At 43.4% G+C, this 13,049-nt stretch overlaps 1 protein-coding gene across 1 annotated transcript in view; it reads left to right on the forward strand.

The window, feature by feature from the left end:
• Positions 1-1,582: 1,582 nt before the first annotated feature.
• Gpa2 (Glycoprotein hormone alpha 2) overlaps positions 1,583-13,049 on the forward strand; it is a 251,782-nt gene continuing 240,315 nt past the window's right edge. The window contains exon 1 of the mRNA XM_080285352.1: positions 1,583-1,666. The gene's annotated coding sequence lies outside the window, so the exon portion shown is untranslated. The remainder of the gene's footprint in view (positions 1,667-13,049) is intronic.

Genomic DNA, 13,049 nt, shown 5'->3' on the forward strand with positions numbered 1-13,049 from the left:
ATGAGAGTATAGAGAAATGGCGAGGCTGAGAGAAGAGGTAAGATGAACACCAGTTAGGGAGAGTGAGAGACTAAGATTTTTTTTTTCTTTAGGCAAGGAAGAAGGAACTAAAGGCCTGGAGCCCGCAAAACGTTCCTTCCAAGAAAAGAAACAAACAATACAACAGAGAGCCAAATTCAAGATCCGTTCATTTCATCCGTACGAGAGGTTGATTGGGAAAAATAGGATAAGAACCTGGTGTAAGTAAAAGGTAGTGGGGAATAGAATGGAACTAAAAAGGCTTGGGGGAAGATGCAGGCCTAGATCAAGGTCGAAGGACAAGATTGTGGAGAAAGACCCACCGGGAAACTTTATTGCTGTACTGCTGCTACTCCCGCAAGTCACAATGACCATTACTACTACTACTACATCTATTACTACTACTACTACTACTACCATATTGCACTCACAAACACATTCTTACTACTGCTGCCATACTGAAGTCGCAGTCACCATTACTACTACACCGCAGTCATAATCCGCTGCTGTTGCTACCACCACTACCATACTACAGTCACAAGCACAACTTCAGTTCTTACTACTGCTACATAACTGTAGGCTACACAACACTACTGCTGCTGCTACTGTCATCACACGCCGTTTCCACACTACAATCACAGTCATGAACTATGTGCTATCATACTACAATCTCACTATACAGTAGCTATTACTACTCCCATTACCACAATACGGTCACAAACATTGTTATTACTACTACTACTACTACCACCACCCCACCACAACCTTCACTACTACTACTAATGGCATCTTCTTTACAACTGCTACTACTTTGTTACTCCCACTCCTATCCTCATTACTATTACTTTCAAACGCTATTACTACTGCTTCCACACTGCAATCACTGTACTACTACACTTCACTGCAAGTACCTATTACTACACTTTCACTAAGTCACAAACGCAGTCACCACCACTCCCACACGTACTCCAACCACTACCACCACCACCACCACGCACCCACACACCGACACCGTACAATTTATCTTGGCACTTAAAGCCTTATTTTGCTCCTCAATGGCCCGCCCACAAACACACACGCACATACATACGTACACACACATATGCTCCTTGTCCCTGCTGGAAAATTTCAGAGGTCTTCGCATGTGTCCAAAAAAAAACTGGCTTTGTAGCATTCGTTGTAACACCTTGAAAAACGTTTGTTTTCTAGCTAAAATGAATCGTGAAGTGCATGATGAAACCAATATGATTAATATGACCAGTTAAATCCCACTTTATGTTGAGATATTGGGTCGTGAGCGAATTATGTGAAAAAGTGTCTCAGAGGATATTGTTCACGTAGGTCTAGGGGCGTGGTCTAGTGGATGACGTCATTGATAAGCCCCACCCTCCCTGACTGGCGTCACACCGAGATCTCCCTCGATCAAAACAACACAGGCTGCTTCACTTCCCCTCTGCCTCCACACGCGCCGGGTCAAAGAACGTTTTCGCGGGTATTTTTGAGTTGAAATCCCCTAATACTTTCGTCAAAAAGGAAGTTCAAGGTAGTCTCTATTTAGTTTTGTGTCGCGAGAAACTTTTGGACTACGGTAGTGTCTTTGTCGCAGCTTCAACGCAGCGAGTCGACCTCTCAATCACAAGAAAACAAGGTAAGCCCCTTCAACTTTTAGGCAAACATTTTAGGGATGTTTTTAGCAGTGAAAAACATCATTTGGGCGGTAGATTTTCATGCATATTAGATAAATTTAAACTTAACAGGTAATGAAATTTTCTCAGGAGTTTCGAGAAATCTGATCCCTCAGCCAAGTCATCTTCGTAGCATTCTTAGACAACTGTTTTGTATCCCTCGCTCTCTTTTGGTGTGTTTCCTCTGTTTTCTAGTGTTAATTTACCTTCTCCATCTTAATGCTTCCTTAGCAAGCTATCTGTCCATCAGCGTCTACGAGTATATTAGTCTGTCTGTTTATCTATCAGTTATCAGTCTAGCCTCGGTCAAGTAGTTTCATTTAAATCTCTTCAGTTTTTACTTGGTATGATTATATAGGGTATCTCGTAAGCCTGGAACCATGAAGCATTATGATTAATACGGTTGGTATTCACAGCTGACGAATAATTATGCTTATTCCACCACACCTTAAACCCCATCAGTACTATGACGTCTTTTCTGTTTCATTCGTGCCACCGCTTGATGATTGTATTCAGTTTAGAAGAGGCCTTGACACGTGAGGGTGGTAAATGTAGGCCATTTTTAACCAAGTCAGTTTGAAAAGTTATGTAACCTGCATTAAATCTTGTAGGAATACCTTGAATTAATACCATGATATCGTTCTGATTGGAGCAATATTTTGGATGTCTGGTGGACTTGCAGGGTTTGGCCTTCATTTACCCCCTTCACGAGGAGTAGTGTGGGTATATTGTTTACAAATTGCCACTCGGGAATATGCGACAGGTCATTACCCTCAAAAGCTTGTCCCCAGGCCCCTACTTTCCTCAAAAATAATTGTTAGGTTGATTGTGACTTTTCATACCTTAATTATAATACCTAGTTTATGGGAGTCACTGTGCACATATCAATCTCCATGGTGGTCTCTCTCTCTCTCTCTCTCTCTCTCCACACACACACACACACACACACACACACACACACACACACACACACACACACACATCTATTTACCTCCCTGCCAGTCTTTATTGTCAGCCTCCCCCCTCCTCCTCTCTCTCTCTCTCTCTCTCTCTCTCTCTCTCTCTCAGCCCTTATTGATCCATCCTTCTACATCGGTTTTATGTATTTTCTTTCAGTAAAAATGTCTGATCTCTGGTTTTTCTCAGTTGATTTTATTTTTCATTTTTTTCCACCAAACGGTTTTTTATTCAGCTTAGAGAGAGAGAGAGAGAGAGAGAGAGAGAGAGAGAGAGAGAGAGAGAGAGTAGGCTGTACTCAACTTTTCCAGTATTATTCTCTTCTAGGGTACTATTTTTTTTTTTTTTTTATAATTTCGTAGCATTTTTTCTCTGGCCGTCTATTCTCCACATGGACCTCATTCTCTGCTTATTTATTAATGATACAAACTCTGTCGATGTTAAAACGATCAGAGCAACGTGACAGAGAATGCTTAAGTACAATACTGACTATAAATCGCCAAAAAAAAAGATGCTACGGAGGCTCCTATACCATTTTCTTTACGTCTCCGAGGAAAATGTTATGAATGTAGCAAGCGTAATGTTTTTAAAAGCAGTCGGTTCAATGGAGTTCTTTCTTTCAGTCAGTTGATGTACTGATTTTACTTTTGGTATCCTCAGACGATTTTACTACGACTTCGAGAGATTTTGGCACTGGAGGGGTTATATGCAACCTTCCAAAACTCTTTCAATACGAGGGATCTCAACTTGAATGAAATCGTCTGGAGGTAGAGAGGATAAAGTAGATTTCGTATACACACACACACACACACACACACACACACACACACACACACACACACACACACACACACACCTATTGCCAAGCACTTTATCTCATAATTCATCTCGAGTGGTCTCCAAGCTTCGCATAGGTTTGTATGCTAAGTGGCCTTGGAGGTTTCGTAATACTACCTCCTTGGCCATATATTATGCTTGCAGTACTTTCTGTGTTATTGATGTGGATCGATGTCGACAATAAGACGGTATTAATAACGCACAAGAAAATGTTGAGGTGTAATATCCATCTTCATTTTTTTTTTTTTTTTTTTTTGCCTCATCAGGAGCATAAGAGCACTGGGCAAGGCTATAGTCCTGACATTTAAGAGGAAGGCGACAGGCCTCATTATCCCCACTAAACCGCAAGGTGTCATTTGGTTATATGGTCACCACCCAGTGTAGTGGCTGGTTTCGTGGAAATTCATCTTATTAAAGATTTTCGGAAAAGTTCTTTCTGCTCAAAAAGTTTCTTCTAAAATAATATAATAAAAATTGTGCCATCGTAGCGATGTAGTTAACCCTTTGAGTCCGACATCGTTCTTTGCAGTTTACTCAGGTACAGACAATTTAACTCTGTGTGCGGGAGATACCTTGTCCTGAAGGGGTTAATGAAGACTCTAACCTCCTCGATTTGGAAAAGTTGTCAGGATAAGTAAAATCGCCCGAAGGTGGTTAGAATGAAGTGAATATAATGTGGCAGTGAAGGGGTTAAGGGGGAAACACTCGTACTGAAGGGATTCCTGCAGTAAAGATCACTCCAGTACAGTGCAAGTTCTGCTCTTAGTCCGCTGCATGATTGTATGCGACTTCTTCACTCCGATGACTTCAGTTAACGCTGCCTCCAAGCCATTTTACTCTATTTAGGATATTTTTTTCCCTCTGAGTATTAAAAAAGGGTACACTGCATCTAACTCCTCCAGATAAAAAAGTCTCTCCAAAACTGAGTAACTGAGATAAAAATAATCAGCGAATAGCAAGACTGAAATACAGAGTATGTTATCATAAAGGAGTTAACGATGAAAACCCTTCTAATGAATGAGCTTTATGACCATTACTGTTACCATATATTACAGTTTAAAGGAACATCAACTTTACTAGGTCTGTATTCACCTGACGGAACTGGGCCACTCAATTTGAATACTAGGTCGTGGTTGCATGAATTTGGATGAGCGCATTTGTTATGAGGCAGGATTGAGTCTGCCTGTTACTAGTCAGATCCTCTCTTCAATCTGACAACACTTGGCCATCACCTGAACTGGAGGGGGTTATTTATCTTTGTCAGGCTAAACTGATGCAATTTCTAAGGGAGGCGTGAGAACTCGGTGAAAAGATAGTGAGTGGCCTGAACAAGTGTGTGTGTGTGTGTGTGTGTGTCACAACGGACTATTGGTCTTTATTTAGTATTCATATTCTGTCCGTTTCAGATTTCAGAGCACTGTTATAATGATTTGGTTTCTTTCCTTCATGTATGTCACCTGGTCGCCTTCTTACGTTTACTCTAATTTTTTTTTTTTCCGAGAGGAAAATAAAGACAGTAAGTCTTGTATTACTAGACAGAGCAAGTCCCAGTTAAAATACAGTATACACGCGTCTCAACGTTCCCCCTATCCCTCGAAAATGGGGATGGTTAATTGCAGGAAAAAGGTTAACGAAGCCTGTTTTCAGCTATGTTAACGTCCACTTAAGCCTGCAGCAAAAATAATAATACATCATCCAGTTCTACGTTGCCCCATGAGGAGCGTAGGAGCCCGGGGCTAGGCAGTTGGTCCAGACATTTAAGATGAGTGACCAGCCTCACTCATCCCCGAATGGCATTACGTGAGCAATAAACCCCAACCACCCCTTGGATATAAACCTTCATCGGCTCAATCCGATTGGAGCGCAATTATTACTCACTAAACCACCAGGCGCCATAATTTGGTTATATGGTTACCACCCAGCGTAGTAAATGGTTTCCTTGTGTACAGGAAATCATTTGGCTTGTCACTCAGTGTAGGGTCACCCACAGGCAGAAGGAGGAGGAAAGAATGATGGAAAGAAAGACAGAAGTGGGAGTGTAAAGTCACCCATAGGCAGAAGGACGAGGAAAGACTGAAGGAAAGACTGACAGAAGAGGATGGAAGGAAAGAAGGATGGAGGAGAGGAAAGGGCAGACACCCGAGAGTAGCACTACATCGAGTGAGTGGATGGTGAGCGCCCCTACCCACCTTAAATTCTGAAATAAATTGTAAGTTTTCAGAGATGAATGCTTGAAGCGGGGGCAGGGCTCATGAATGTCTGAACCAAGGCTAAGGGGGACAAGACCCGAAAAAGCTTGAGAACCACTGCACTACACTGTTACTAAGACTACAGCCACTACCGCAGGAACCACCACAGTCAGCACTGTTATTATCATTATCATTATCAGACTTTTGCTGTTGATGCTACCACTAGCGCACCACCATTACTACCACTACCACCATTGCTACCACTACCATCATTGCTACCACTACCACTATTGCTATATTGTCAACATTGCTACCACTACCACCATTGCTATCATTATCACCATTGCAACCACTACCACCATTGCCACTCCTACCACCATTGCTACCACTATTGCCATTGCTACCCCTACCACCATTGCTACCACTACCACCAATACAAATACTACCACCTTTCCAACTACTACTACCATTCCAGCCACCACCACCAATCCAGCCAGCACCACTACCACTTTGCAAGAACTTCCAAAATTGCTACCACTACCTTCATTGCAACCACTACCTCTACCACCACTACATCCACTACCACAGCTACCACCATTACTACTACAACTATCACAACTTCCACTATCACCACCACCACCACCACCACCACTATTGTTATTATTACTATCACAGTTATTCCTACCAAAACAACCACAATCACCAGAACCATTGAAACTACCACCATTACCACAACTGGCACAATTATTACCACTCACGCGAGGCCCCAGACTGTCATTCTTAACTCTCTCTCTCTCTCTCTCTCTCTCTCTCTCTCATATGAAACTTCCCTTTCTATCCATCTGTATGTATTTATCTTTATCTATCAGTCTTTTTACCTCTTCACCGTCGTCCTTTTTTCATTCTCTCTCTCTCTCTCTCTCTCTCTCCTCAAATACAAATATATATACAGTACATATGGTACAATCTTACATACATACTGTACATATACATACACGTAAATCTACAGTATCAGCAATAGTAACACCGGTAGTAGCAGTAGCAGTACCAGTTGTTGTTGTTGTCACCCTAGGCTCATCAGAACATGAACGTGGTAGACAGCAGGCTAAAGTTGCCCTTCATCCACAGCCCACCAGCCTCTTTTAGGGCCAAGGAGTTAGGGAGGGAGCTGAGGGACGTTTGTATAACAGGGCAGCTTCACCACCCAGCCACATCGATGTTACTACGTCAAGGCGCCCCCTCCCAGCACCATGATGTAAGGGAGGACTGAACGAAGGAAGACGAAGAACGAAATGGGAAGGTTATACAGAACAGGGATGAAGGAAGATGGTTTGGAGCGTTGATGAAAGAACATGGAAAGGAAGACAGAGCGACATGGGAGGATAATATTGAACAGTATATGGGGGAGGATGACTTGCATGGACAGGAGGGAGTGGAGATGAGTGGTGATTCAGGCTCATTATCACGTCAGTTAAGGAGGTCTCCTAACGCCTCTTCTTGTAGCAATTTATTTCGCATATTTCTTTTTATTCTCTATTATGCCACTTATGCCTCAGAAGATAGAAGAAAACGCGAGTTTTCTAAGTATCTCCCAAGAGGAGTGATAGACCTGCTCCAGCCATGAGTTACGTGGTCTTCCTCTTGGCCTCCTCCACCTTGGGTGATCACCCTGTGAGCAGGAGCAACCTCATGAAAGCAGGCCACATGCCCGTGTAGCTGGAATTGGTGAAGATTTGACCGCTGGAACCAGGATCCAACAATTCTTAACATACGGGATTTTACGATATCTAGACGGTAAGAGCTATTGGAATTCCTGGCTCCAGAGCCATGGGGACCTACACAATCCCTGATGTCCTCCATGTCAGTGCCAATAATTGCATTAAAGTCGCCCAAGACCAGGAGTGTATCCCGCGAGGGGCACTGTTCCACAACAGAGTCAAGTTTGGTGTAGCGTAGCTCTTTCTCTTCAAGATCCCTCACCTCAGTTGGAATGTACACTGCAAAAAGAGAGATGAAGCCCAAGGAGTGCTTCAGTCTTACCAGCAACGCTCAACCGGAGTAACCCTACCAACACAAGAGACTGAGCTGCAATTGTCACAGCGACACCCCTAAGATGGGCACCATTGTCAAAGCCAGACCAGTAGTATGTGTAACCATCGCTACTGATCTCACCATGCCCGGGTGCTTCACATCAGAGAGTGCAGCTGTGCCGACCCCCAATCGCCCCAGCTCTCATGACAACAAAGGCAGTCGATCATCCCTTGAAAGGCTTAGAACATTCCAAGCCCCCACCTGCTATGCCTTCCGAAGGTTAAATTCATGCTTGGAGACTCGGGCTCACGCGTCCTCCATGCCACCATGATGCGAATCGAAACGAAGATCTGGTCTAGGCGGTTCCCCACCATCATCCGGTTGCTGGGGTCCCGTAGGCTTTACCCAACAGTCATCATGGTGGGCGCCAGCATGACAGGGACCAGAAAGCCCTTCCGGGAAAACTGGGTCGGCGTCAGGTAACAAGCACTGACCGCTATCCCTCTTCTCTTGATACGCGCGAGGTTGTTTTTTTACAGGGAAAGGTCGTAAACCACACCCCAACCTCCCAAGTCAGGAGAGGGTTCTCCACTAGCCTATGGACAGGGGCGTGGAATTCCTGAACATGTCTTTCCAGGTTTTACGTCAGAGTTTTCCTTCTCCTAGGTGGATTGCCAACCATGGCTAACGAACCCCATCTGCCCTACTGAATGACCGTTGGCATTAATTGCTCATCTGCCCTTTGACAGGTCTTGTTTTTCATCCTGCAGGGTGTCTACTCATCCCCCCTCACTGGCCTTGACCAGTAGGGGTGCCGGTTTAGTCACCGATGATCCGACCATAAAACAGGTAGTAGCCCCGTGGATTACATGGTATCACAGTAGCAGAACCAGCGTCTGACCTGACACCAATATCTATCTAACTGTCTATCTATCTATATATGTTGAATTATCTATACCAGTCTATCCATCCATCTATTTATCTGTCTGTATTTACTTACATATACTGTACATATACATATATATTATACATGCCTGCATACATACATACATACATACATGCATGCGTATATTTTTCAGCTGTGTGGTGTCAGCCTAACGAAAATGCCTTAGGTTTAGTCTTTCTCTGTCATCGAATGTTAACCCTCTGAGTATGGTGACGTCTTTCATATTATAACCTAACAATGGTATAACATGGAAGCAGTATAGACACCCCTAAGCCCAGGAAAATTGTCTAGAGGCAGCAAAAACATACCAATACTGTATATAATAATATATAATAAGACTTGGGTCCATTTGGATTGCCGGTCACCTCTCTACCTCTCCATGGTGGTGGTGCGATGGTGATGGTGGTGGTGTGATGGCAGTGGTGGTGCTGAGGGTAGTGGTGGTATATGATGGTCCTGGTGATGATATTGTTAAGGTAGTGATGCTACGGTCTTGATGGTGGTAGTGAAGGTGGGGGTGTACAGTGGTATGTAGTGATATGTGAAGATGGTAGTGGTGGTGGTTGTGGTTTAAGGTGGTATTGGTGGTGGTGGTAGTGATGATGGTAGTGGTGGTAGCAATGATGGTGTTGCTGTGGTGGGGTAGGCTGAGGGGCCATTATAACCTGACGTAACTCAATTAAGGCATTTTAACATAATAATTATGGTGCCACATCAGCCAAAGGTGACGCACACTTTTCACAACACTTTTCCTTTCCCCACCATGACGTCTTCTGTTTTGCTCACTCACAATCTTGACGTGTTTTTGTGTCTAACTTCGAGTGCAAGATTATTTTGGGTGATATTCTAAGTTTTTATTTAATTTTATATTTCGTAACGGCTCTGTCTAAGCAATTTCTTCCGCTCATTACACCTTGATAACCTCTTGTATGTTACTGATGCACATATTGTCTGTATTAAAAAAAATAAATAAACATAACTAGCATACAGGTTAATTTTAAGGTGATATAAACAGCGACACTCGCTTAAGAAGGAGCTTGGTGAAGTCACCTGTGTAATCTAGAATGCGGTTGTTTACTAAACACAGATCCTTTCATTACCATGACGTCTGTTTATCTTTGTTTTTGTTTTTTTGTTTTTTCTATAACAGGACCGTTTTGTTCAACACTAACCCATTCACTACGATAACACCTTTCATTTTATATATTTAACTCTGCAGTTAATTCACTTTAACTTGGTGAAGATTTTTTTCCGTTTACATCCCATTTCTTATGGATGTGGCCAGGACCCATATACATAACTAGCATACAGGTTAATTTTAAGGTGTATATGGGTCCTGGATGTGGCATGGGTAACCTTCTGGGCCATCGGGCAGAATTATAATTACGTTAGCGACCCGCGGGGCACATTCCTTTGGAGTAATTCTAAAGATATTTTGCTGTCAAGTAGATGCGCATTAATATAAGTTAGCTGCCGTCTTATTTAAGAACTATTATAGTAACATATTAAATATGTTTACGTATAGTAATACCGTATATAATTAGTATAGTAATATGTATTGCATTACTGAACATCTTTATTTGCTGCAGTTTGATCCAGTGCGAGTGAAATTCTGTCCTTTAATTGCAAGATTAATATTATTGTTACAGGATCAGCTGTTGTGGAAAGTACTGTATATATAATTAATTCATACCAAAAGAAAAAATAAGAATGATAATGCATTCCGTTTCAGTCAGTTTTACTGATTTTAAATAAGGCATTTGGGTTTCATGGTTTTCACATGCCGGACAAAGTTTGAAGGAATGTTTGATGTTGCAGCTTTTTCTAAATGTTCTTCTGTAAGCTGGGATAAGTGACTGGGCTTGGTAAACTCCAACTGCGAGAAGAGCTATCACATAAATTCATGCTGCCAAACAAGGCAGCCCTCTTCCTTGGAAATGCAAGGCACCTAATGTACTTACGTTAGTTAAAACCACCAAAACTGACACGTGAGTATCAAAAACGTTTCGCGGCCCAAATTATACCTCCCTTTAGAGTTTAGTGAATGTAAGCCCTTATGGTTGAAGCGCTTTTAACCACTAAACCAACAGATGTCATTTGGTAATATGACAAAACACCTAATGTAGCCAATGGTTTCTTTGGTAACAGGAAATCATTTGGCTTGTCACACTGTAGTCACGTAAGGGCAGCACTACATTCACTAAGGAAATTCACCCTTACCTTCCAATTATCTCGTGGCGGCGGCGGCGGTGGTATGGTGACGGTATCATCGTTAGTATTATTATTATCCCTAGCATCAACACTACAAAAAAATGCAGTAATTAACAATATCGAGCCAATCTCTGTACATCCACTCCCTAATACAACACTTTGGCTGCAATGAATGAGTGCAGGCCAACACCCTACTTAATATTCACGGACCCTAGCTCACAACATTATTACGCTTATAATTAACACCAGGGAAAATTTCACTCTACTCAGTTTAATCACAACTCTCTCTCTCTCTCTCTCTCTCTCTCTCTCTCTCTCTCTCTCTCTCTCTCTCTCTCTCTCTCTCTCTCGAACTGAGTATAATATCCTGACGTCAATCTGAATAAAATATAAAGACATCCTCGTACTAAAGTGGCAAATGGTGATAAGGCTTTAACCGTAAAATAACAAAAGGTCACTGCTACAAAACTGAACAAAATCAAATGATGATATAGTCTGCCCATTTTTAGGATTAAAACCGTGATCCCTTAATCTTCAGTGCTGAGCTGTGAAAATAGATTAACACTATAGTATTATACTAGTCACAAAACAGTGCTGTGTAAAAGGTGCCGTTTCGTACTACTGTCTTATTCTGCCATACTGCAGATCTACAGCAGACACGCCCAACTTTTGGCCCGGCTGCACCCTTCGTGCCGTCCGCTGAACTATGTGATAATTACTTGATTTTTCACCCGTAGCTCATGGAGATTATTGCTTACATAATGCCACTCAGGGAATCGCGAGGATGGTCGCCTGCGTCGGAAATTCTGAGACTGAGTAGCCTTGTCTCGAACACCTACACTCCTGATGGGACAAAAAACGAATTGACAGATTGACGAGTCAAATCGATCCTCTAGCCTGAATGCTCTTGGCCATGAATTGAGATGAAACGGCATAGGGAGCTTCGTCAGGTTAGGAAAAAAAAAATAAAGTTTTGTTAGTCGTGGGTTCGATACTCAAAAGTTTGACTGGAGTACAAACGCCAAATATAACTAAGCCAGTGCCGTATCTAATCCCGTGAAAATCCTACTGACACTCGTCCTTTGGGCAGTGTGATGTGGTGAAAATATGTTAAATGTCAAATATGAAATGGGGAAATACCTCACTCTGCCAACGATCATCATCACTATCATCAACATTCACCCACTAGCCCTCCCCCTTCCCATTCATTCAGATCCATTCCAAAAATTCTCTCTCTCTCTCTCTCTCTCTCTCTCTCTCTCTCTCTCTCTCTCTCTCTCTCTCGCAAATCCACCCTGTTTTGTATCATCATCATCATCATCGTTTTTATCCCCAACCAGATCCACCCACTATCTTTCCAAGGCTTCCCTCACCCTTTCCTTCCCTACCCACTCACCGTTTCCCCACCCCTCATCCCTTAACTCATCCTCTCCCAGTGCCCTCCCCTCCCACGCTTTCCCCACCCTCCCCCATCCACCTACCCACTTTTTCCTCATTCCTTCCACCCGCCTGTCCTCATTCCCCCACTCACCAGCACACCCTCTCCCCATCCCTGCATCATCCATCCACCCTCACATCCTCTCCCTATCTCTCTCTCTCTCTCTCTCTCACACACACACACACACACACACACACACACACACACGCAGAGTCCTCTCCCCATCCTTCCTCCACCTAGCCACCCCCATCTCACCTCTTCCACACCTACACACCCATCCTTTACCCATCCTTCCCTCACCCACCCACTCACCCTCTTCCCAATCCCTCCCACACCCACGCACACCCATCATTTCCCCATCATTTCTCCACACACACATCCTTTCTCTGTCACTTACAACCCTCAGTCACTCTTTTATCATCATCATCATCATCAACCGTAGCCTACCGACCGAGTCTTCCTTTTCTGTTCTTCCTCTCCCCACTCCATCATTTCCCCATCCGTCACCCCCCCCCTCTCAGTCCCCATCCGTCACCCATCCTCCTCACTCTCCCCATTCCCTCTCCCTGTTCCCATGTGAGGGCGTGAAAAGAGAAGCCGAGATCAAAGGGCGGTGACCCTTCCTTCGTAATGACGCCATCAGGAGGAAGGCGTCGGCTGCCCACACAAAAACCCAGATGGATTCTTTGACACCACTGCCTTAAGCTTGGAAGGAGATCTGCATGCCCTTTTCTCTG

This window comes from Coenobita brevimanus, chromosome 13 (genome assembly GCF_032717465.1).
Source record: "Coenobita brevimanus isolate Jiangsu-jjx chromosome 13, ASM3271746v2, whole genome shotgun sequence".
Classification (NCBI taxonomy): Eukaryota; Metazoa; Arthropoda; class Malacostraca; order Decapoda; family Coenobitidae; genus Coenobita; species Coenobita brevimanus.